At 48.3% G+C, this 22,585-nt stretch overlaps 1 protein-coding gene across 4 annotated transcripts in view; it reads right to left on the reverse strand.

The window, feature by feature from the left end:
* nras (NRAS proto-oncogene, GTPase) overlaps positions 1–22,585 on the reverse strand; it is a 128,263-nt gene that overhangs the window by 55,201 nt on the left and 50,477 nt on the right. For 2 of the 4 annotated variants that reach the window (XR_015081730.1, XM_086011589.1), the window contains one exon: positions 12,873–15,999. The exons of 1 other annotated variant lie outside the window; for it this stretch is intronic. The gene's annotated coding sequence lies outside the window, so the exon portion shown is untranslated. One more of the 4 variants, XR_015081731.1, reaches the window with a different exon arrangement.

Here is a 22,585-nt window from a genome sequence, read left to right on the forward strand (position 1 = left end):
TTGATAGCGCATCAATTTTATTAACAAGATTTTTTTATAATGGAGAAGATCCTCACACCAGCATGCCTGGACTTAGACCATCGGGAGGCGGACGCATCCACCAAGTTTGCTCACTGGCTTAGGTGCTTTGAAAGATTCCTGATCGCCTCCGCTGCAACGGTCAAATCGGATGAGGACAAACTGCATGTCCTGACCTCCAAAGTGAACCACCGAGCGTACTCGGTCATCCAGGACGCGACCTTGTACACGGCTGCTCTCAAGCTCCTCAAGGACCAGTACACGCACCCAGTGAACGAGGTGTACGCCAGGCACCTCCTGGGGAGTCGTAAACAACAACCTGGGGAATCGACTGAGGAATACCTTCAGGCACTGTCTGTGCTTGGCCGGGCCTGTGGTTGTAAGGATGTAAAGGCCGCCGTGTACACTGAGGAACTTATCCGGGACGCTTTTGTAGCGGGCCACAGGTCCAATTACACCCGACAACGACTGTTGGAGCAGAGTGACCTCGACCTCAACAAGGCCTCTGAACTCGCACTATCATTGGACGCAGCCTACCGGGGCATGGATGCCTACTCCTCTGCACCGTGGACGCCGCGGGGAACGACAGCCTGGGACACGGTAGGACCGTCTCATAGCACCGTGCCACCCCCAGCCACATCCCAGCAACGGCCCAACTACCGCAGCAGTGTCCCAAGGCCAGAAATGCTACTTCTGTGGCCAGGCCAAACACCCCAGAGCACGCTGCCCGGCAAAAAATGCGATCTGCTCGGGCTGCGGGAAGAAGGGACACTACGCCAGCGTCTGCAGGGCCTAAGCCACCCCGAACCCCAGCAGCGCCGCGTGTGGGCCGCCATCTTGGGCCTCCCCAGCCATGTGCGAACCACCGGAACAGCAGCCATTTTGGACGCCTCCAGCCACATGGGGATCATGGACGCCGCCATCTTGGACGCCAGCCGGGACGCAGCAGGCCACCAACACCGCCTCATCTGATACCCGCAGCAACACACCGACCCCTACGCTGGCCTCCGTTACGCTGGACCAAGCGAGACCGCACCAACTGGCCCGGTCCACAATGGACATTAAGGTAAATGGTCACGAAACAACCTGCCTTTTTGACTCTGGGAGCACGGAGAGCTTCATCCACCCCGACACGGTGCGGTGTTGCTCTCTCCCAGTCCTGCCTGCGCACCAGCGGATTTCTATGGCCTCCGAGTCCCAGTCGGCGGACATTGGCGGCTACTGCGTGGTGACACTCTTAGTAGACGGGACTGTGTACGATAATTTTAAACTTCTGGTCCTGCCCCACCTCTGCGCTGCCGTTCTACTGGGGTTAGATTTTCAGTGCCACCTTAAAAGTGTTAAGATGGCGTACGGTGGACACCTCCCCCCCACTCACAGTCCGCAGCCAGCAGCTTCCAAACTGCCCGCCGCGCACCAGGTGCAACCTCTCCACACTCAGAGTCACCACCCCCCCCCCCCCCCCCCCCCCACCACCAGTTTGCTAACCTCACCCCCGACTGTAAGCCCATCGCCACAAAGAGCAGGCGATACAGTGCCGGGGACAGGGTTTTCATTAAAACCGAAGTGGAGCGGCTCCTGAAGGAGGGGATTATTGAGGGCAGCACCAGCCCCTGGCGAGCCCAGGTTGTGGTCGTTAAGACCGGCGAGAAGCAGCGCCTGGTCATCGACTACAGCCAGACAATAAATCGCTACACCCTGCTGGACGCTTACCCACTCCCCCGCATAGCTGATATGGTCAACCAGATCGCGCAGTACCGCGTCTTCTCGACCATTGACCTGAAATCAGCGTACCACCAGCTCCCTATCCGCCCTGAGGACCGCCAGTATACTGCCTTCGAGGCAAACGGCCGCCTCTATCATTTCCTTAGGGTTCCCTTTGGCGTCACCAACGGGGTCTCCGTCTTCCAAAGGGAGATGGACCGGATGGTCGATCAAAATGCGTTGCAGGCCACTTTCCCATATCTGGACAATGTGACCATCTGCGGCCATGACTTGCAGGACCATGACGCAAACCTCGAAAAATTCCTCTGCACCGCCCAACTCCTGAACCTGACGTATAACAAGGAGAAGTGCATATTCCGCACAACCCGCCTCGCCATCCTTGGCTGTGTTGTGGAACACGGAGTCATCGGTCCCGACCCCGACCGGATGCGTCCCCTTATGGAACTCCCACTGCCTCAAGGCCCTGAAGAGTTGCCTAGGGTTTTTCTCCTATTACGCCCAGTGGGTCCCCTACTATGTGGACAAGGCCCGTCCGCTGATCAAGTCCACCTCTTTTCCCTTGATGGCAGAGGCCCGCTTAGCCTTCCACCGTATCAAGGAAGACATTGCCAAAGCCACCATGCACGCAGTGGACAAATCCATCCCCTTCCAGGTGGAAAGCGACGCGTCCGACTTTGCCCTGGCCGCTACCCTTAATCAGGCGGGGAGACCCGTGGCCTTCTTTTCACGAACCCTCCAGGGCCCGGAGACCAGACACTCCGCTGTTGAGAAGGAGGCCCAGGCTATTGTGGAGGCTGTGCGTCATTGGAGGCACTAACTGGCCGGAAAACGATTTACCCTGCTCACTGACCAGCGTTCAGTTGCTTTTATGTTTAACAACAAGCAGAGGGGCAAAATCAAAAACGACAAGATCTTGAGGTGGAGAATCGAACTTTCCACCTACAATTACGAGATCTTGTACCGGCCCGGGAAGCTCAATGAACCCCCGGATGCTCTATCGCGTGGCACCTGCGCCAGCGTGCAGATCGATAGACTGCGGGCCCTCCACAATGACCTCTGCCACCCGGGGGTCACCAGGTTCTTCCACTTCATCAAGGCCCGCAACCTGCCTTACTCCATTGAGGTGGTCAGGACCATGACCAGGAACTGCCAAGTCTGCGCTGAGTGCAAACCGCACTTTTATAGACCAGACAGGGCTCACCTGATAAAAGCCACTCGCCCCTTCGAGCGCCTGAGCGTTGATTTTAAAGGGCCTCTCCCCTCCTCCGACCGCAATGTGTACTTCCTCAACATTATTGATGAGTACTCCCGTTTCCCGTTCGCCATCCCCTGCCCGGACATGACCAGTGCCACGGTCATTAAATGTCTGAACGACCTCTTCACCCTGTTCGGTTTCCCCAGCTATATCCATAGCGACCGGGGCTCATCGTTTATGAGCGACGAACTCCGCCAGTACCTGCTCGCTAGGGGTATTGCCACAAGCAGGACCACCAGTTACAACCCCCGGGGGAACGGACAGGTGGAAAGAGAGAATGCAACAGTTTGGAAGGCCGCCCTGCTAGCCTTAAAGTCTAGGGGCCTTCCGACCTCCAGCTGGCAGGATGTGCTCCCCGATGCGCTCCACTCTATTCGGTCACTGCTCTGCACTGCCACTAACGCCACCCCTCATGAGAAAATGTTTGTCTTCCCAAGGAAGTCCACATCGGGGACATCGCTCCCGCCATGGCTGACGTCCCCAGGGCTGGTCCTACTGAGAAGACACGTGAGGACCCATAAAACGGACCCCCTGGTCGAGAGGGTCGACCTCCTCCACGCCAACCCCCAGTATGCTTACATTGCGTACCCGGACGGGCGGGAGGACACAGTCTCCATACGGGGGCCCAGTAACCCACTACCACCCCCCCCACGATCCAATATCCAACCCCAGCAGACGGCACGCCTGGGCCCCGCGACCCGCTCGACACCCACGAGGACTACACACCAGTGCCCCAGCCTACTCGGGACTCGACGCCGGAAGCTTCACTACCCCTGCCGTCGCCACGTCGATCACAGCGGCAGACAAGACCTCCGGAGAGACTCCAATACACAAACTTTTAATACACTTCACCCCGCCGGACTCATTTTTAAACAAGGGGTGAATGTGGTAAACCACTGTTATACCTGCCTGTGTGGGTGTTTGTATTCCACTGTGTACATGTCTGTACATGCCTCGGCTGACTCCTCCCACGAGTCCAGGTATAAAGGTGACTGCTCCACAGTCCCTCTGTATTCTGGACTGGTCGACCACTCGAGGCACACCTTCATTCTCTTGTTAATAAAAGCCTGTTAGTTACTCGCTTAACCTCAGTCTTTTGAGTAATTGATAGCGCATCACCCACCATGGCCTCGCCCCTCCTGATCTTTGTAAGCACTTCCAGCCCTACAACCCTCCGAGATCTCGGCGCTCCTCCAATTCTAGCCTCTTGCACATCCCTGACTTTCATCGCTCCACCATTGGCGGCCGGGCCTTCAGCTGCCTGGGCCCTAAAGCTCTGGAATTCCCTCCCCAAACCTCTCCGCCTCGCTACCTCTCACTCCTCCTTTAAAACACTCCTATAAACCTACCTCTTTGTCCAAGCTTTTAGTCACCTGTTCTAGTATCTCCTATGCGGCTTGGTGTCAAATTTTGTTTGATAACGCTCCTGTGACATACCTTGAGGTGTTTTACTACATTAAAGGTGCCATATAAATGCAAGTTGTTGTTGTTGTTGTAAATCCTACATCAGAACACCACAATGTTAGTAACAGCAACTTGGGACACCAAGGGGACATGAATCATAGAATGGTTACAGCACGGAAGAAGGCCATTCGGCCCGTCGCGCCCGTGCTGACTCTCAGCTAGTTCCACTCCCCTGCCCTTTCCCCATAGCCATGCAAAAAAATTTCCTTCAGATACTTATCCAACTCCCTTTTGAAAGATAAGATTGAGTCTGCCTCCATCACCCTTTCAGGCAGTGCATTCCAGATCTTAACCACTCGCTGCATGAAAAAGTTTTCTTACGTCGCCTTTGGTTATTTTGCCAATCACCTTCAATCTGTGTCCTCTGGTTCTCGACCCTTCTGCCAATGGAAACAGTTTCTCTCTATCTACTCTGCCTAGACTCCCCCCCGCCCCCCCATGATTTTAAACACCTCTAGCAAATCTCCTCTCAATCTTCTCTGCTCCAAGGAGAACAACCTCAGCTTCAAGGGGCAGAAAACGTTAGTGGAGTTGTATACAGACCCCCAAACAGTAATGCTGAGGTTGGGGCTGGCATTAAATGGGAAATTAGAGATGCATGCAATAAGGGCACAGCAGTTATCATGGGTGACTTTAATCTACATATAGATTCGGCTAACCAAATAAGTAACAATACTGTGGAGGAGGAATTCCTGGACCAATATGTCGAGGAACCAACTGGAGATCAGGCCATCTTAGACTGGGTATTATGTAATGAGAAAGGATTAATTAGCAATCTTGTTGTGCGAGGTCCCTTGGGGAGGAGCGATCATAATATGATAGAATTCTTCATTAAAATGGAGAGTGAAGTAGTTGACTCAGAGACTAGGGTTCTGAATTTAAATAAAGGAAACTACAACAGTATGAGGCACGAGTTGGGTAGGATTGATTGGGGAACATTACTTAAAGGGTTGACGGTGGATAGGCAATGGCAAACATTTAAAGATTGCATGGATGAACTACAGAATTTGTTCATCCCTGTTTGGCATAAAAATAAAACAAAAAAGGTGACTCAACCATGGCTAACAAGGGAAATTAGGGATAGCATAAGATCCAAGGAGAGGACATATAATTTGGCCAGAAAAAGCAGCTAACCTGAGGATTGGGAGCAGTTTAGGATTCAGCAAAGGAGGACAAAGGGATTAATTAAGAGGGGGAAATAGATTATGAGAGTAAGCTTGCAGTGAACATAAAAACTGACTGTAAAAGCTTCTATAGATATGTGAAGAGAAAAAGATTGGTGAAGTCAAGCGTAGGTCCCTTGCAGTCAGAATCAGGGGAATTTATAATGGGGAACAAAGAAATGGCAGACCAATTAAATACATACTTTGGTTCGGTCTTCACAAAGGAGGACACAAATAACCTCCCAGAGATGTCGGGGAACATAGGGTCTAATGAGAGGGAGGAATTGAATGAAATCAGTATTTGTAGGGAAATGGTGTTAGGGAAATTGACGGGATTGAAGGCCGATAAATCCCGAGGGCCTGATAATCTACATCCTAGGGGGCTTAAGGAAGTGGCCCTAGAAATAGTAGATGCATTGCTAGTCATCTTCCAAAATTCTATAGACTCTGGAACAGTTCCCATGGATTGGAGGATAGCTAATGTAACCCCACTATTTAAAAAGGGTGGTAGAGAGAAAATGGGGAATTATAGACCAGTAAGCCTGACATCGGTAGTGGGGAAAATGCTAGAGTCCATTATAAAAGATGTAATAGCAGTGCACTTGGAAAACAGTGACAGGATTGGACAAAGTCAACATGGATTTATAAAAGGTAAATCATGCTTGACTAATCTACTGGAATTTTTTGAGGATGTAACTGGTAGAATAGATAAGGGAGAACCAGTGGATGTGGTGTATTTGGACTTTCAGAAGGCTTTCGATAAGGTCCCGCATAAGAGATTAGCGTACAAAGTTAAAGCACATGCGATTAGGGGTAAGGTACTGTCTTGGATAGAGAAGTGGTTGGCAGATAGGAAGCAAAGAGTTGGAATAAACGGGTCTTTTTCCAAGTGGCTTGCAGTGACCAGTGGGGTACCGCAGGGATCGGTGCTAGGACCCCAGCTATTCAAAATATATATAAATGATCTAGATGAGGGAACTAGATGTAATATCTCCAAGTTTGCAGACGACACAAAGCTGGGTGGGCGTGTGTGCTGTGAAGAGGATGCAGAGAAACTCCAGTATGATTTGGACAGGTTGGGTGATTGGGCAGATGCATGGCAAATGCAGTATAATGTGGATAAATGCGAGGTTATCCACTTCGGTGGCAAAAACAGGAAGACAGATTATTATCTGAACGACAATAGATTGGGAAAAGGGGAAGTGCAACGAGACCTGGGTGTCCTTGTGCACCAGTCGCTGAAGGTATGCATGCAGGTGCAGCAAGCGGTTAAGAAGGCAAATGGTATGTTGGCCTTCATAGCGAGAGGATTCGAGTACAGTAGCAAGGATGTCTTGCTGCAGTTGTACAGGGCCTTGGTAAGACCACACCTTGAGTATTGTGTGCTGTTTTGGTCGCCTTATCTGAGGAAGGATGTTCTTGCCATGGAGAGAGTGCAGTGAAGATTCACCAGACTGATACCTGGGATGGCAGGAATGACGTTTGAGGAGAGAGTGGGTCGATTAGGCTTATATTCGCTAGAGTTTAGAAGAATGAGAGGGGATCTCATTGAAACTTATAAAATTCTAACAGGACTAGACAGACTAGATGCAGGAAGGATGTTCCCGATGGCAGGGGAGTCCAGAACCAGGGGTCACAGTCTAAGGATAAGGGGTAAGCCATTTAGGACAGAGATGAGGAGGAATTTCTTCACCCAGAGAGTGGTGAACCTGTGGAAATCTCTGCCACAGAAGGCAGTTGAGGCCAATTCATTAAATATATTCAAGAAGGAGTTGGATATATTTCTTGAGGCTAAAGGGATCAAGTGATATGGGGAGAAAGCAGGGACAGGATACTGAATTTGGATGATCAGTCATGATCTCATTAAATGGCAGAGCGGGCTCGAGGGGCCGAATGGCCGACTCCTGCTCCTATCTTCTATGTTCTCCAGTCTATCAATGTAACTGAAGTCCCTCATTCCTGGAATCATTCTCATAAATCTTTTCTGCGCCTTCTCTAAGGCCTTCAGAATTTCCTAAAGTGTGGTGCCCACTACTGCAGTTGGGGCCGAGCCAGTGTTTTATACAGGTTCATCATAATTTCCATGCTTTTGTACTCTATACCTCTATTCATGAAGCCCAGGATCCCATAAGCCATTTTAACTGCTTTCTCAACCTGCCCCGCCACCTTCAACGATTTGTGCACACATACCCCCAGGTCTCTCTGTTTGTGCACCCCCTTTAGGATTGTATCATTTAGTTTATATGTCCTCTCCTCCTTCTTTCTACCAAAATGCATCACTTCGCACTTTTTTTGCGTTAAATTTTATCTGTCACGTGTCCGCCCATTTGACCAGCCTGTCTATGTCTTCCTGAAGTCTATCACTCTCCTCCTCACTGTTCACTATACTTCCAAGTTTTGTGTCATCTGCAAATTTTGAAATTGTGCCCTGTACACCCACATTCAAGTCATTAATATATGGATTTATGCATTATTATGTGGCCCCCAAGGCTATATGGGATGCACCTGTGGCCCATGAAGACAAGAGCTTCGACACCACTGGTCTACTTTACTCCACACACAAGGGACCTCTTTCTTACCATAGCCCTGAGCACCAGCTCCTTCTACTGGCCCAACTTAATGCCGGTAAAAAGAAAATGGGGCTAAATGTTCCGCCTGCTGGATTGGCAGTAGATCTTCAGTGACCTTTCCCCTGCCCCCTCACCCCACCTGCACCCCTGACCCTGACATATTTCCCAGGGTTGGGACAGTTAAGTGCTTTGGGCGGGCACCAGGCCATTTATGGCAACACTAAGCATGTGCTTTAATTGGGCCCGTGGGAACATAGGAACAGGAGGCCATTCAGCCCTCGTGCCTGTTCCACCATTCAATGAGATCATGCTCGATCTGTCACCTATCTCCATCTACGTGCCTTAGCTCCATATCCCTTAATAATCTTGGCTAGCAAAAATCTATCCATCTCAGATTTAAAACTATTAATTGAGCTAGCATCTAATGCTTTTTGTGGGAGAGAGTTCAACACTTCTAACACCCTTTGTGTGAAGAAGTGTTTCCTAACTTCTCTCATGAAAGGACTAGCTCTGATTTTAAAGTCATGTTCTCTTGTCCTAGACTCCCCTGGCTGAATGGTTTAAAAAAAACTTTTAGAAGTGGGCTGATTTAAAATGCACTGGCTCCACAAGTGCCATCAATTGCTTCACATTAGGGAAACTGGCCACTTAAAGTTTAACCTCAACTCCCCTCCTCCCACGAGACCTGTAGCAACACTGGATTCCAGGGACACCCAGTGTTGCTACATCATATGACACCCTTCCATCATTGGGCTCTCATTAGGGGGGGAACGGGAGTAATCATTTTCTGTTGATAGTGAATGAACATCAGAACATATGAAATAGGAGCAGGAGTAGGCCATACGGCCCCTCGCGTCTGCTCCACCGTTCAATAAGATCATGGCTGATCTTCGACCTCAACTCCACCTTCCCACCCGATCCCCATATCCCTTGATTCCCCCAGAGTCCAAACATATATCGATCTCAGCCTTGAATATACTCAACCATTCAGCATCCACAACCCTTTTGGGTAGAAAATTCCAAAGATTCACAACCCTCTGAGTGAAGAACTTCCTCCTCATCTCGGTCTTAAATGGCCGACCCCTTATCCTGAGAGGATGCCTCCTAGTTCTAGACTCCAGCCAGGGGAAACAACATCTCAGTATCTACCCTGTCAATCCTCCTCAGAATCTTATATGTTTCAATGAGATCACCTCTCATTCTTCTAAACTCCAGAGAGTATTGGCCCAATCTACTCAATATCTCCTCATAGGTCAACCCCTCTCATCCTAGGAATCAATCTAGTGAACCTTCATTGCACTGCCTCTAAGGCAAGTATGTCCTTCCTCAGATAAGGAGACCAAAACTGTGCACAGTACTCCAGGTGTGGTCTCAGCAAGGCCCTGTACAATTGTAGCAAGACTTCCTTACTCTTATACTCCAACCCCCTTGCAATAAAGGCCAACACGCCAGTTGCCTTCCCTTGCTGTACCTGCATGCTAACTCTGTTTCCTGTACGAGGACACCTAAATCTCTGAACACCATCATTTACTAGTTTCTCACCATTTAAAAGTTATGTTTTTCTATTCTTACCAAAGCGAATAACCTGACATTTCACCACATTATACTGCATCTGTCACCTTATTGCTCACTCACTTAACCTGTCTATATCCCCTTGCAGGCTCATGCGTCCTCCCCACAGCTTACTTTACCACCTAGTTTTGTATCGTCAGCAAATTTGGATATATTACTCTCGGTCCCTTCATCGAAGTTATTAATATAGGTTGTAAATAGCTGAGGCCCAAGCACTAATCCTTGCGGCACTCCACTAGTTACAGCCCGCCAACCAGAAAATGACCCGTTTATCCCTACCCTCCGTTTTCTGTCCGTTAACCAATCCTCTATCCATGCTACTATATTACCCCCAACTCCATGAGCTCTTATCTTGCGGAACAATCTTTTATGTGACACCTTATCGAATGCCTTTTGGAAATCCAAATATACTACATCCACTGGTTCCCCTTTATCTACCCTGCTAGTTACATCCTCAAAAAACTCTTAACAAATTTGATAAACACGATTTCCTTTTCATAAAACCATGTTGACTCTGCCTAATCATGTTATGATTTTCTAAGTGCCCGGTTACCACTTCCTTAATAATGGAATCCAGCATTTCCCCGACGACAAATGTCAGGCTAACTGGCCTGTCGTTCCCTGTTTCCTCTCTCTCCATCCTTTCATTTGCTACCTTCCAATCCGCTGGAGTGCTAGGAAGTTAACAGCTGCCTTCTTTGTTGTATAATTTAAAAAAATTAACTCTTGGGATAAGGGCATTGCTGGCAAGTCCAGCATTTATTACCCATCCCCGGCTACCCTTGAAAAGGTGGTGTTGTATCCTAACCCCAAGCGCCAACACCGGCACAGGGGGCCGAATGGCCTCTAGTGCTGTAATTTCTATAATTCTATGAAAACTCTCCTTTATTAAGTTCAAGCCCGGGTGCGGTTTAGAAATGTCGGTGCTGAGCCGAGTTTAGGATGATGTGCTGTGTGAGAAGTGCCCCAAACACCGAGCCTACTGCGCCCTTTGTGCAACCTCTCGGTTTGGTTCAGGTCTGTCTGTGCTGATTAGTTCAGAGAGAAACCATGAGGTTGATTCCTACTGTCAAAGGACTGAGGTAGGAGGAAAGACGAGAGAAACTTGGGCTTTTAAGCCTTGAAAGAAAGCAACTAGGACCTTGGAGAGTATCTAAGATAGTAAGTGAAATGGAAAAGGTAGATCCGTAAAATTACGTCAAACTAAAGAGAGTGGCCTAGAAATTCAGTTGGCGCCGCGCCAGGGCTTTAGCGCCGGAAAGTTAGCGCCGGCGCTAAGTCCCCCTGCGCGCGCCAAAAATTCAGTAGCGCCGCGCCCAAACGGCTGCCGGCGCTACTGAAGGGTGTTTGCGCCTGAAAACTGGCGCTACGCGCCGCATTGCGGCGCCCGATGCGGTGCGGCAGGCTCGGGAAGTGCAGGCCTCCTCCTTCAGTTAAGGAGGAGCTGCCTGCACCCGCCCGCTGGCCGGTAAAATCGCCACAAAAATGAGCCCGGCACCTCGGGGAAGTGCCGGGCTCGCAGCCGAGAAGCATCTGTTCCACGGGGGGGGGGGGGGGGGGGGGGTGGGGGGAGTCCGGAGAGGGAGGTGCGGGCAGGCGGCCGGCCGCCGCTCCACCTTTATGCGCCGGCGCAAAGTCGTGTAAGACTCTGTTGCCAGAGTCTTAGTTGCGGCTGCCACGGGCGAGGCGGCCACAACTGAATTTCGGCGCTGGGGCCCATCGGCATGGCAACCGGGACGCTGCGCACACCGATGTCATCGGTGCCGGCGCAGCGCTACCGGTCTACCGCCGATTCCAGGGCCCCAGGGAATTTTTAAACTGGCCATAACTCCGGCGCTAGGCCCTCCAGCGCCCCAAATGGGGCGCTAGGCCTACTGAATTTCTAGGCCAGGTGGTCAGGAGAACATGATGTTCCAGTAAAAGGCAAACTTAGGATTGATGTCAAGAAGTTCAACACATGAACATCTGGGAAGAGTGGTGGAGGGAAAACCCTGCAATTATTTACATACTAAGTTGCCACAGTGGGTGAACTGCATGATCTTTCTGGCTGAATGAACTTGAAACAGGCTGAATGATCTTCCTCATCAATACTTAGCGTGATTCCTTGCAGCCATTGTGCTCCTCGTTCTAACTTTTCCTGCTTTTTCAGTGTTAGATAAGCGTTCAATTACAATTCAAAACAGGTGAAAGTTTACTTGTTTCAGGGGTGCCAATTGAGCAGGCATGGTGCTGAGCTTGTTGGGTGTTGTTACAGTGGAACCCCTCCAGACAAGTGACGACTTGCACTCCTGACTTGAGCCTTTTAGATGGTGGCGAGACTTTGACGGGTCAGGAGATAAACCACTCATTGTAGTATACGCTGTCCCGATCTTGCTCCCCCTACCTCATACTCCATGGTGCCTTGGTTAGCACTTTGGCCATTATCATGGCGACCTTCTTCCTTATCCCTGCTGGATGACTAAAGATACAGACATCAAAATGAAACAGTAAAAGAGGCTTATGATAAATGTCAGGCTCATAATACAGTAGAGAACCAAGCTGAATGCAGAAAGTACAGGGGAGAACTTAAAAAGGAAATAAGTGGGGAAAAGAGTGTTTAAGAACAGGTTAACTGGTAACATAAAGGGAACCCAAAAGTCTTTTATAAACGTATAAATAGTAAAAGGGTAGGGAAAGGAAGGGTGGGGCTGATTAGGGGCTAAAAAGATCTTCTAGTGGAGGCAGAGGGCATGGCTGAAGTACTAAATGAGTACTTTGCATCTGTCTTCACTAAAGAGGACGATGCCAATGTAGTAGTAAGAAGTCACACAACACCAGGTTATAGTCCAACAGTTTTATTTGAAATCACAAGCTTTCGGAGCGCTACTCCTTCGTCAGGTGAAGTGGAGAGATGCATAAAGACACAGCTTATATAGTCAGAGAATAATGCCAGATGATTACAGGTAATCTTTCTAACTGCCATTTATCACACCTCAGCAGAGAGATAATCACAGCAATCAAAGGTGTGAATGGTGTCCAAACAGGTTAGTCAGGAAAACATTACATCAAAGAACAAGGAGGTGGGAGTCACAAGGGGTCAAATGTTGCAGATGCTGGGGTCTGTATGAAAAACAAAAAAGACAAAAAAACATTTTTTTGCTGGAAATCACAGCAGGTCCGGCCGCATCTGTGTACCTCAGCACTTCACTCTACCGCAAGCCCACGGACAACCTCAGGATGCTCCACTTCTCCAGCTTCCACCCTAACCACGTTAAAGAAGCCATCCCCTATGGGCAAGCCCTGCGAACACACAGGATCTGCTCAGACGAAGAGGAACGCGATGGACACCTACAGACGCTGAAAGACGGCCTCGTAAGAACGGGATATGATGCTCGACTCGTCGATCGACAGTTCCGACGGGCCACAGCAAAAAATCGCATAGACCTCCTCAGAAGACAAACACGGGACACAACCAACAGAGTACCCTTCGTCGTCCAGTACTTCCCCGGAGCGGAGAAACTACGCCATGTTCTTCACAGCCTTCAATATGTCATCGATGACGACAAACACCTCGCTAAGGCCATCCCCACGCCTCCACTACTCGCCTTCAAAACAGCCGCCTAACCTCAAACAGACCATCGTTCGCAGCAAATTACCCAGCTTTCAAAACAGCGACCACGACACCACACAACCCTGCCACAGCAACCTCTGCGAGACATGCCAGATCATCAACACAGATACCATCATCACACGTGAGGACACCACCCACCAGGTACGTACTCATGTGACTTGGCCAATGTTGTCTACCTCATACGTTGCAGGAAAGGATGCCCCGGAGCATGGTACATCGGTGAGACCATGCAGACACTGCGACAACGGATGAACGGACACCACACAACAATCGCCAGGCAGAAGTGTTCCCTCCCAGTCGGGGAACACTTCAGCAGTCAAGGACATTCAGCCTCCGATCTTCAGGTAAGCATTCTCCAAGGCGGCCTTCGAGACACACGACAATGCAAAATCATAGAGCAGAAACTGATAGCCAAGTTCTGCACTCATGAGGACGGCCTCAACCGGGATCGTGGGTTCATGTCACGCTACATGTAACCCCACCTGACATAGGGTCATCCAGACTCGAGTCGTCGTTGGCTTGTTCTCTCTACACAGATGCAGCCGGACCTGCTGTGATTTCCAGCAAAAAAAAGTTTCTTTGCCCCAGCATCTGCAACATGTGACCCCACCTCATTGTTCTTTGATGTAATGTTTTCCTGACTAACCTGTTTGGACACCATTCACACCTTTGATTGCTGTGATTATCTCTCTGCCGAGGTGTGATAAATGGCAGTTAGAAAGATTACCTGTAATCATCTGGCATTATTCTCTGTCTATATAAGCTGTGTCTTTATGCATCTCTCCACTTCACCTGACGAAGGAGCAGCGCTCCAAACGCTTGTGATTTCAAATAAAACTGTTGGACTATAACCTGGTGTTGTGTGACTTCTTACATTTGTCCACCCCAGTCCAACACCGGCATCTCCACACCAATGTAGCAGTAGAGGAGGTCATAGAGAAATTGGATAGGATAAAAAATAAAGAGATACTTAAAAGGTCAGCAGCACTCAAAGTAGAAAAGTCACCCAGTCCCAATGGGGTGCATCCTAGGTTGCCGAGGGAAGTAAAGGTGGAGATAGCGGAGGCGATAGCAAAATACTGAAATAACAGAAAATGCTGGAAAAACTCAGGCCAGGCAACATCCGTAGAGAGAAAATAGAGTCAACGTTTCAGGTAAAAACCCTTTGTCAAGATAGCGGAGGCTCTAGCCACAATCTTCCAATCCTCCTTAGTTATGGGAGCAGTGCCAGAGAATTCAAGGATTTCAAATGTTACACCCGTTCAAAAAAGGGGAGACACACAAACCTGGAAACTACTGGCCAGTCGACCTATCGTCGGTGGTGGGGAAACTTTTAGAGACAATAATCCAAAACAAAATTAATTGAACTTGGAAAGATATCGGTTAATAAATGACAGCCAGCACAGATTTGTTAAAAGCAAATCGTGTTTGCCTAACTTGAGTTCTTTGATGAAGTAACGGAGGGGGTTGAAGGTAGTGTTTGATATGGTGTATATGGACTTTCAAAAGGCATTTGATGAAGTGCCACATAATACTTATTAGCAAAATTGAAGCCCATGGGATTAAAGGGGTAGTAACTGCGTGGAGATAAAATTGCCCAAGAGACAGAAAGCAAAAAGTAGTGGTGAATGCCTATTTTTCAGACTGGAGGGAAGTATACAGTGGTGTCCTCCAGGTGTCGGTATTAGGACCACTGCTCATTTTGATATATATTAATGATCTGGACTTGGGTACACAGGGCATAATTTAAAACTTTGCAGATGACACAAATATCAGAAATGTAGTAAACGAGGATGATAGTAACCGACTTCAGGAGGATATAGACAAACTGGTAAAATGGGCAAATATATGGCAGATAAAATTTAACACAGAAGTGTGAGGTGATGCATTCTGGAAGAATGAGGAGAAACAATATAAACTAATTTTTCTTTTATTCATTCATGGGACGTGGGCGTCACAAGGCAAGGCCAGCATTTATTGCCCATCCCTAATTGCCCTCGAGAAGGTGCTGGTGAGCCACCTTCTTGAACCGCTGCAGTCCATGTGGTGAAGGTACTCCCACAATGCTGTTAGGCAGGAAGTTCCAGGATTTTGACCCAGCAACGATGAAGGAACAGTAATATATTCCCAAATCAGGCTGATGTGTGTGTTGGAGAGGAACTTTGGAAGTGTTCCCTTGCGCCTGCTGCCCTTGTCCCTTCTAGGTGGCAGAGGTCACAGGTTTGGGAGGTGCTGTTGAAGAAACCTTGGCAAGTTGCTGCGGTGCATCTTGTAGACAGTACACACTGCAGCCACGGTGCGCCGGTGGTGGTGGGAGTGAATGTTATAAGGTGGTAGATGGAGTGTCAATGAATCGGGCTGATTTGTCCTGGATGGTGTTGAGCTTGATTGTTGGAGCTGCACTCATCCAGGCAAGCGGAGAGTATTCCATCACACTCCTGACCAATGTTGCCTCAATTTGCAGTCTAAGTGTTGCGTGGGCATGCGCCGTATCTTCCAGCAGCAGAACAGCCTGCACGGGACCTCCAATTGGTGCGCGGCCGCAACATTGCTCCAGCCCTGTGCCTTGCAGATGGTGGAAAGGCTTTGAGTCACTCGCTGCAGAATACCCAGCCTCTACAACTAGAATATAAACGAAATGGAACAATGCTAAAGGGGGTGCAAGAACAGAGACCTCTGGGGGTGTAGGCAATGTTCCCGCTAATTTTGTTTTGGGTGCGCAGTCCCTTTAACGGGCTATGCAGCCCATTTAAAGTTTTGCACATGCGCAAAATTTCACATTTGAAAAGCCCAGCTGCGCAGCTTAGAGGGAACGCTGGGTGTACGTAAACAAACCTTTGAAGGCGATAGGGCAAGTGGAGAAGGCTGTTAAAAAAAGCATACGGGAACCGTGGCTTTATAAACAGAGGCAGAGTACAAAAGCCAGGAAGTTGTGCTAAACCTTTATAAATCACTGGTTCGGCCCCAGCTCGAGTATTGTGTCCAATTCTGGGCACCACATTTTAGGTAAAGAAAAGACTTGCATTTAAATAGCACCTTTCACAAGCTCGGGACGTCCCAAAGCACTTTACAGCCAATGAAATATTTTTGCAGTGTAGTCACTATTGCAAACACTGCAGCCAATTTGCACACAGCAAGGTCCCATAACAGCAGTGATAATGACTAGATAATCTATTTTTTTAGTGATGTTGAGGGATAAATATTGGCCAGGACACTGGGGAAGAACTCCCCTGCTCTTCTTTGAAATAGTGTCATGGGATCTTTTATGTCCACCTGAGAGCGCAGACGGGGCCTCGGTTTAACGTCTCATCCGAAAGACGGCACCTCCGACAGTGCAGCGCTCCCTCAGTACTGCCCTGGAGTGTCAGCCTAGGTTTTTGCGCTAAAGTCTCTGGCGTGAGACTTGAACCCACAACCTTCTGACTCAGACGTGAGTGCGCAGAAGAATGGTACCAGGGATAAGGGACTTCAGTAAAATGGAGAGACTAGAGAAGCTGGGGCTGTTCTCCTAAGAACAGAGAATGTTATGGGGAGATTTAAGAAGTGCTCAAAATCATGAAAAGCTTTGAGTGTAAATAAGGAGAAACCTGTTTCCATTGGCAGAAGGATCAGCAACAAGGTTTAAGGTTATTGACAAACGAACCAGGGGCAAGATGACAATTTTCTTTCCCCAGCGAGTAATGATGATCTGGAGTGCACTGCTCGAAGGGGTCGTAGAAGCAGATTTAACATAACTTTCAAAAGGGAATTAGATAAATATTTAGAAGGGGAAAAATATGCAGGGTTATAGGGGAGGGGCAGGGGAGTGCGACTAATTGGACAGCTCTTTCAAAGAGCTGGCACAGGCACGATGGGCCAAATGGCCTCCTTCTGTGCTGTACCATTCTATAATCAAACAGGTGCTGACATCTCCTGTTTGCATCTGATCTGCCAGCACAGTGAAGAGTGGCAGTGTGTTCCCTTTGTCCTGGCACAGACAATGTGAACAGCCCTGTTCTGAATAAAATAGCCCATTAGTATCATCTTGTAAGACAAACAATTCAAAGGAAAACTTGCATTTATATAGCACCTTTCACGACTTCAGGTCGTTCCCAAAGCGCTTTACAGCCAATGAAGCACTTTTGAAGTGTAGTCACTGTTGTAATGTAGGAAACATGGCAGCCGATTTGTGCACAGCAAGCTCCCACAAACAGCAATGTGATAATGACCAGATAATCTGTTTTTAGCAATATTGATTGAGGGATAAATATTGGCCAGGACACCAGGGATAACGCCCCTGCTGCTCTTCGAAATAGTGCCATGGGATCTTTTACGTCCACCTGAGGGAGCAGACGGGGCCTCGGTTCAACATCTGTCCAAAAGACAGCACCTCTAACAGTGAAGCACTCCCTCAGTACTGTCCAAAAGACAGCACCTCTAACAGTGAAGCACTCCCTCAGTACTGCACTGGAGTGTCAGCCTAGATTTTTGTGCTCAAATCCCTGGAGTGGGACTTGAACCCACAACCTTCAGACTCAGGTGAGATTTTATGATGCCGCTGTATATGCTATGAATCTATGAGATGGCGAGTACAGGACCAGTTTCTGTGGTTCCTCCTACCCTGCTGACTGCTAAAGCATATTTACCAGAAATAAAATTAATTGCTTTTCCTCATTTCAGTATTACATATATTAAGGCATTTCAAAGTTCCATGGAGTCCCTATCTTGGAGGATCTACTTGGGTGGGGGGGGGGTGGGGGGGAAAGAGGAGGAGGATGGGGGAGATAAGACCCTGTACACTTGGGTATCGTGCAGTGTTCCCTCGTTTTTACATTGTATGTTTTTGAGTTCTGGTAACAGGCAGTCTGGAAGCAGACACTGCGTGTTGAATGTGCTCCACAGTGACACCAATGGGTAAGGAAGGACAATGGTCTGTGGGAAGCAGGGTCTCATTTATGTCATGATGACTGGAAACTTAATTTTATACAAAATGGCTGCTCACGTGGCAATCATGAGTAATGATTGCCACGTGAGCAGCCTGGAATAAAATTCTCCTGGAATAAAATACGTATCTTACTGACCCTTCATATGCATTTGTGATTTCATTGGACAAACCAACTGGAGAGCAATCCTACTGTCTGCAATAATTTCAGATGGACACAGAGCGATGCCACTTGTCTGATTTTGGACTGGGAATTTCTAAAGCAAAAGGCAGTTTTAAAAAAACAAAAAGCCAATTCTTTTATTTGCTTCACGATGTGGAGGTTTACAATGAACTTTCTGCATCAGCAAACATCTGTAGTGTATGTGCCTTTAAGAGCCCCAGGTGTGCTGTGGTGCCGGTGATTGCCACTCGGGCTATATAAGCCTGTGTATTGTGTATATCCGTCAGAACCCCCCCCAGACTTTGCTTAGTAAATACCTATGAACCAACTCCTGTCTTCAGTGTCTTTATCAACACACGGACACTACAGTGGTGACGAAGTGGAAACGGACTTACCTGCAATTCGGCAGCACCTCAAGGGCATCGATTCCTCGGGCGTCCTGAAGACTCAAGGAAGTGAGAGAAGCTGTGGTTTCACCAGCTGGCCAAGCTGGTGGCAGGTACTGCGCTAATCCTTCCTGGGCGTCAGGCTGGGGCTCCAGCGGCTGGCTCTACAGCTGAGACAGGCAGCGAAATCAGAGGCAAGCAATAACGGACTGGGAGGGAGCACTCGGGAGACGGCCGGCGCGGCAAGCAGGTCAGCGTTCAGACCTGGAGAGAAACTCCGGCGGGAACGAGTCTCCAACAATAAATAAAAAACTAAAACAAACGGAAACCACAGTAAACAGCGTTGGTCATCGGCAGCAGCGGCGGGAAAGTGCGGCAAGCGCCATATCTTTTCTACAGAAAAGAAAGAAAAGCGCGGGAAGCGCCATATCTTTTCTAAGATGCCTAATTTTGGCAATATTAATGTTTTTGATAACGAGATAGAGGATTGGACCACACATGTGGAAAGAGTGGAGGTATATTGCACCGCAAATGGAATAGAAGATGAAAAAAAAGCTTCAGTACTTCTGGATCTAATGGGCGCAAAGACATACAAGCTGTTACGAAACTTAATCACTCCAGCCGAACCGATGGACAAGAATTTTAAGGAGATTGTTGATACACTACACTGCCAATTCGAGGCAGGACTGGCAGATTCTCTGCGAGACAAATTCGTCTGCGATCCCCTAAGTGTAGAAACACAAAAAAAGCTATCTTCTGAGAAAAATTTAACACTGGACAAGGCTTTCAGTGCAATAGGAGCTGCAGAGATACAGCAAAGGCCACAGGACTTCGGCACCCATGAAATGACACGGGGTTTCGAGAGATGTTATCGTTGCGGCAGATCCACCCATGACCAGAGGAACTGCTGGTTCAAGGAAAAAGCATGCAGGCGATGCGGAAAGATGGGACACATTCCACATGTGTGCCGATCTGAAAACAAAAAATCCACTAACAGGAAAAGAATCAATAAGGAAAAGCACAGAAAGGTACAAATGATGACGGACAGTAGCTCCGAAGACCAGAAGAGCGATAGCGACTCCGGGAACAAGAGACTAAGCGCTCTCAAATTACATAATGTAATTGCCAAAGAAGATTACCATACCATTTGGGTTACCCTCACAATAGCAGGGTCCCCAGTTAAAATGGAGCTAGATACAGGATCAGCTCTGACCGTCATAAATCGACGGGATTATGAGCGGCTATTTCCGCATATACCTTTAAAAGACACATCCATTATCTTGAAAACATATACGGGGCAGAAAGTATACCCCAAAGGAAAAATAAAGGTGCCTGTTGTATACAACGGCAAGGAAATACAGAAGTTGTATTTATACGTTCTACAAGATGGTGGTCCACCGCTGTTGGGACGTGAATGGATCAGAAAAATACGTTTAGACTGGCACTCCATTCAGGCACTGACGGTGACCAGTAAGGAAAAAAATGATGACGTCATACCTGAACGATTAAAAGGCATCTTGGCCAACGCCAAGGAAGTGTTTCAAGAGAAACTAGGAACCTTGAAAGGCATCACCGCCTCAATAAAAGTGGAAGGTGCAGCAATTCCCAAGTTTTTTAAGGCAAGACCAGTGCCATACGCAATTCGTCCAGCAGTCGAGGCAGAGCTGGAGAATTTGGAAAAGGCAGGCGTATTATCTAAAATAGATTGGAGCGAGTGGGCAACACCCATCGTCCCAGTCATGAAGAGAGCATTGAAGAATGATAAATCTGAAGAACAGAGAAAAATTCGCATCTGTGGAGACTTCAAGGTGACTGTAAACCCGGTCCTTCACACGGTACAGTATCCTCTTCCGAGGATAGAAGATATTTTCGCCTCACTATCCGGAGGGAAACGTTTCACCAAAATTGACTTGGCACAGGCATATCTACAGATGGAGGTTGAAGAGGCCTCTAAAAAATCTCACGATAAATACACACAAAGGTCTGTACCAGTACAATCGACTGGTTTTCGGAGTAGCATCCGCTCCAGCTATCTGGCAAAGAGCTATGGAGCAAGTCCTCCAAGGGATTCCGGGGACTCAATGCTACCTAGACGACATCCTTGTAACAGGAGAAAACGACAACGAGCACCTTGCCAATTTAGAGCAGGTGCTCACTAGGCTGAGAGAACGGGGCCTACGAGCAAATCGCCCCAAGTGCGAATTTTTCCGAAATCAACTATCATATTGTGGCCACATAATAAATAAGGAAGGGTTGCATAAGTCACCTGAAAAAATTGAGGCGGTCATAAAAGCCCCAGCACCTGAAAATGTTTCACAATTAAGGTCGTTCCTGGGATTAATAAATTACTATCATAAATTTTTACCGAACTTATCAACTCTTCTACACCCTCTTAATGAACTGCTACAAACAGGAGTAATTTGGAAATGGAACGAAGACTGCAAAAGTGCCTTCCATAAATGCAAAGACTTAATCACATCCAAAGAAGTTTTGGCTCATTACAACCCATCACTGCCAATCAGACTGGCGTGCGATGCATCCCCTTACGGCATAGGAGCAGTATTATCGCATAAATTCCCTGATGGCTCGGAACGGCCGATAGCTTTTGCGTCACGCTCATTGAACTCAGCTGAGCGTAACTATGCCCAAATCGACAGGGAAGCACTCAGCCTGGTATGGGGAGTGAAGAAATTCAACCATTACCTACACGGACAAAAATTTACCTTGTTGACTGACCATCAACCCCTCATCTCCATATTCAACCCTAAAAAGGGTGTTCCCATTATGGCAGCGCAAAGGCTACAGAGGTGGTCCCTTTTTCTAGGGGCACACCAATACAACATAGAATACAAAGGGTCAAAACAGCATGGGAATGCTGACGGTTTATCGCGCCTACCGTTGCCAACGGTAGAAGAGGCACCTACAGTAGACCCAATGGAGATGTTCCACTCTACCATAGTGGAATGTCTACCAGTAACAAATTCTGCCATTGAAAGGGAAACGAGAAATGACCCGACTCTTTCACGGGTCTACGATTTAACAGTGAAGGGATGGCCAGCACATGGCGAACCACTGTTGCCAGCATTCTCGCAAAGAAGAGAACAGCTGTCAGTGTGCCGAGGGACCTTGATGTGTGGATCCAGAGTGGTGATTCCACCCAAACTCCAGGATAAAGTGCTAAAGGAGCTTCACGAGGGGCATCTGGGTGGAGTGAAAATGAAGAACCTAGCCAGGGCGTTTGTATGGTGGCCAGGTATCAATGGAGACATCGAAGAAATGACCAAGAGCTGCCTAGGATGCCAGAAGGTCCAAAACGCTCCACCACAAGCCCCTCTACATCCATGGGAGTGGCCCTCATCTCCCTCAAAACGCTCCACCACAAGCCCCTCTACATCCATGGGAGTGGCCTTCATCTCCCTGGCAAAGGGTACACATCGACTTTGCTGGTCCATTTATGGACTCAATGTTCTTAATCGCGGTTGATGCACACTCCAAGTGGCCGGAGGTAATAAAGATGTCCTCCACCACCACGGAAAAAACCATCACAGTATTAAGGACCATATTTGCCAGGAATGGGCTGCCGGAACAGATCTGTTCTGATAATGGACCGCAATTTGTGTCCGAAGAATTCAGAAATTTCTTAAAAAAACAATGGGGTTAAGCACTACACGTCCGCCCCATACCATCCCGCCACCAATGGATTGGCTGAAAGGTTTGTCCAGACCTTCAAGAAGGCCA

This window comes from Somniosus microcephalus, chromosome 18 (genome assembly GCF_052327205.1).
Source record: "Somniosus microcephalus isolate GS21.2 chromosome 18, FLI_Smic_1.0, whole genome shotgun sequence".
NCBI lineage: Eukaryota > Metazoa > Chordata > Chondrichthyes > Squaliformes > Somniosidae > Somniosus > Somniosus microcephalus.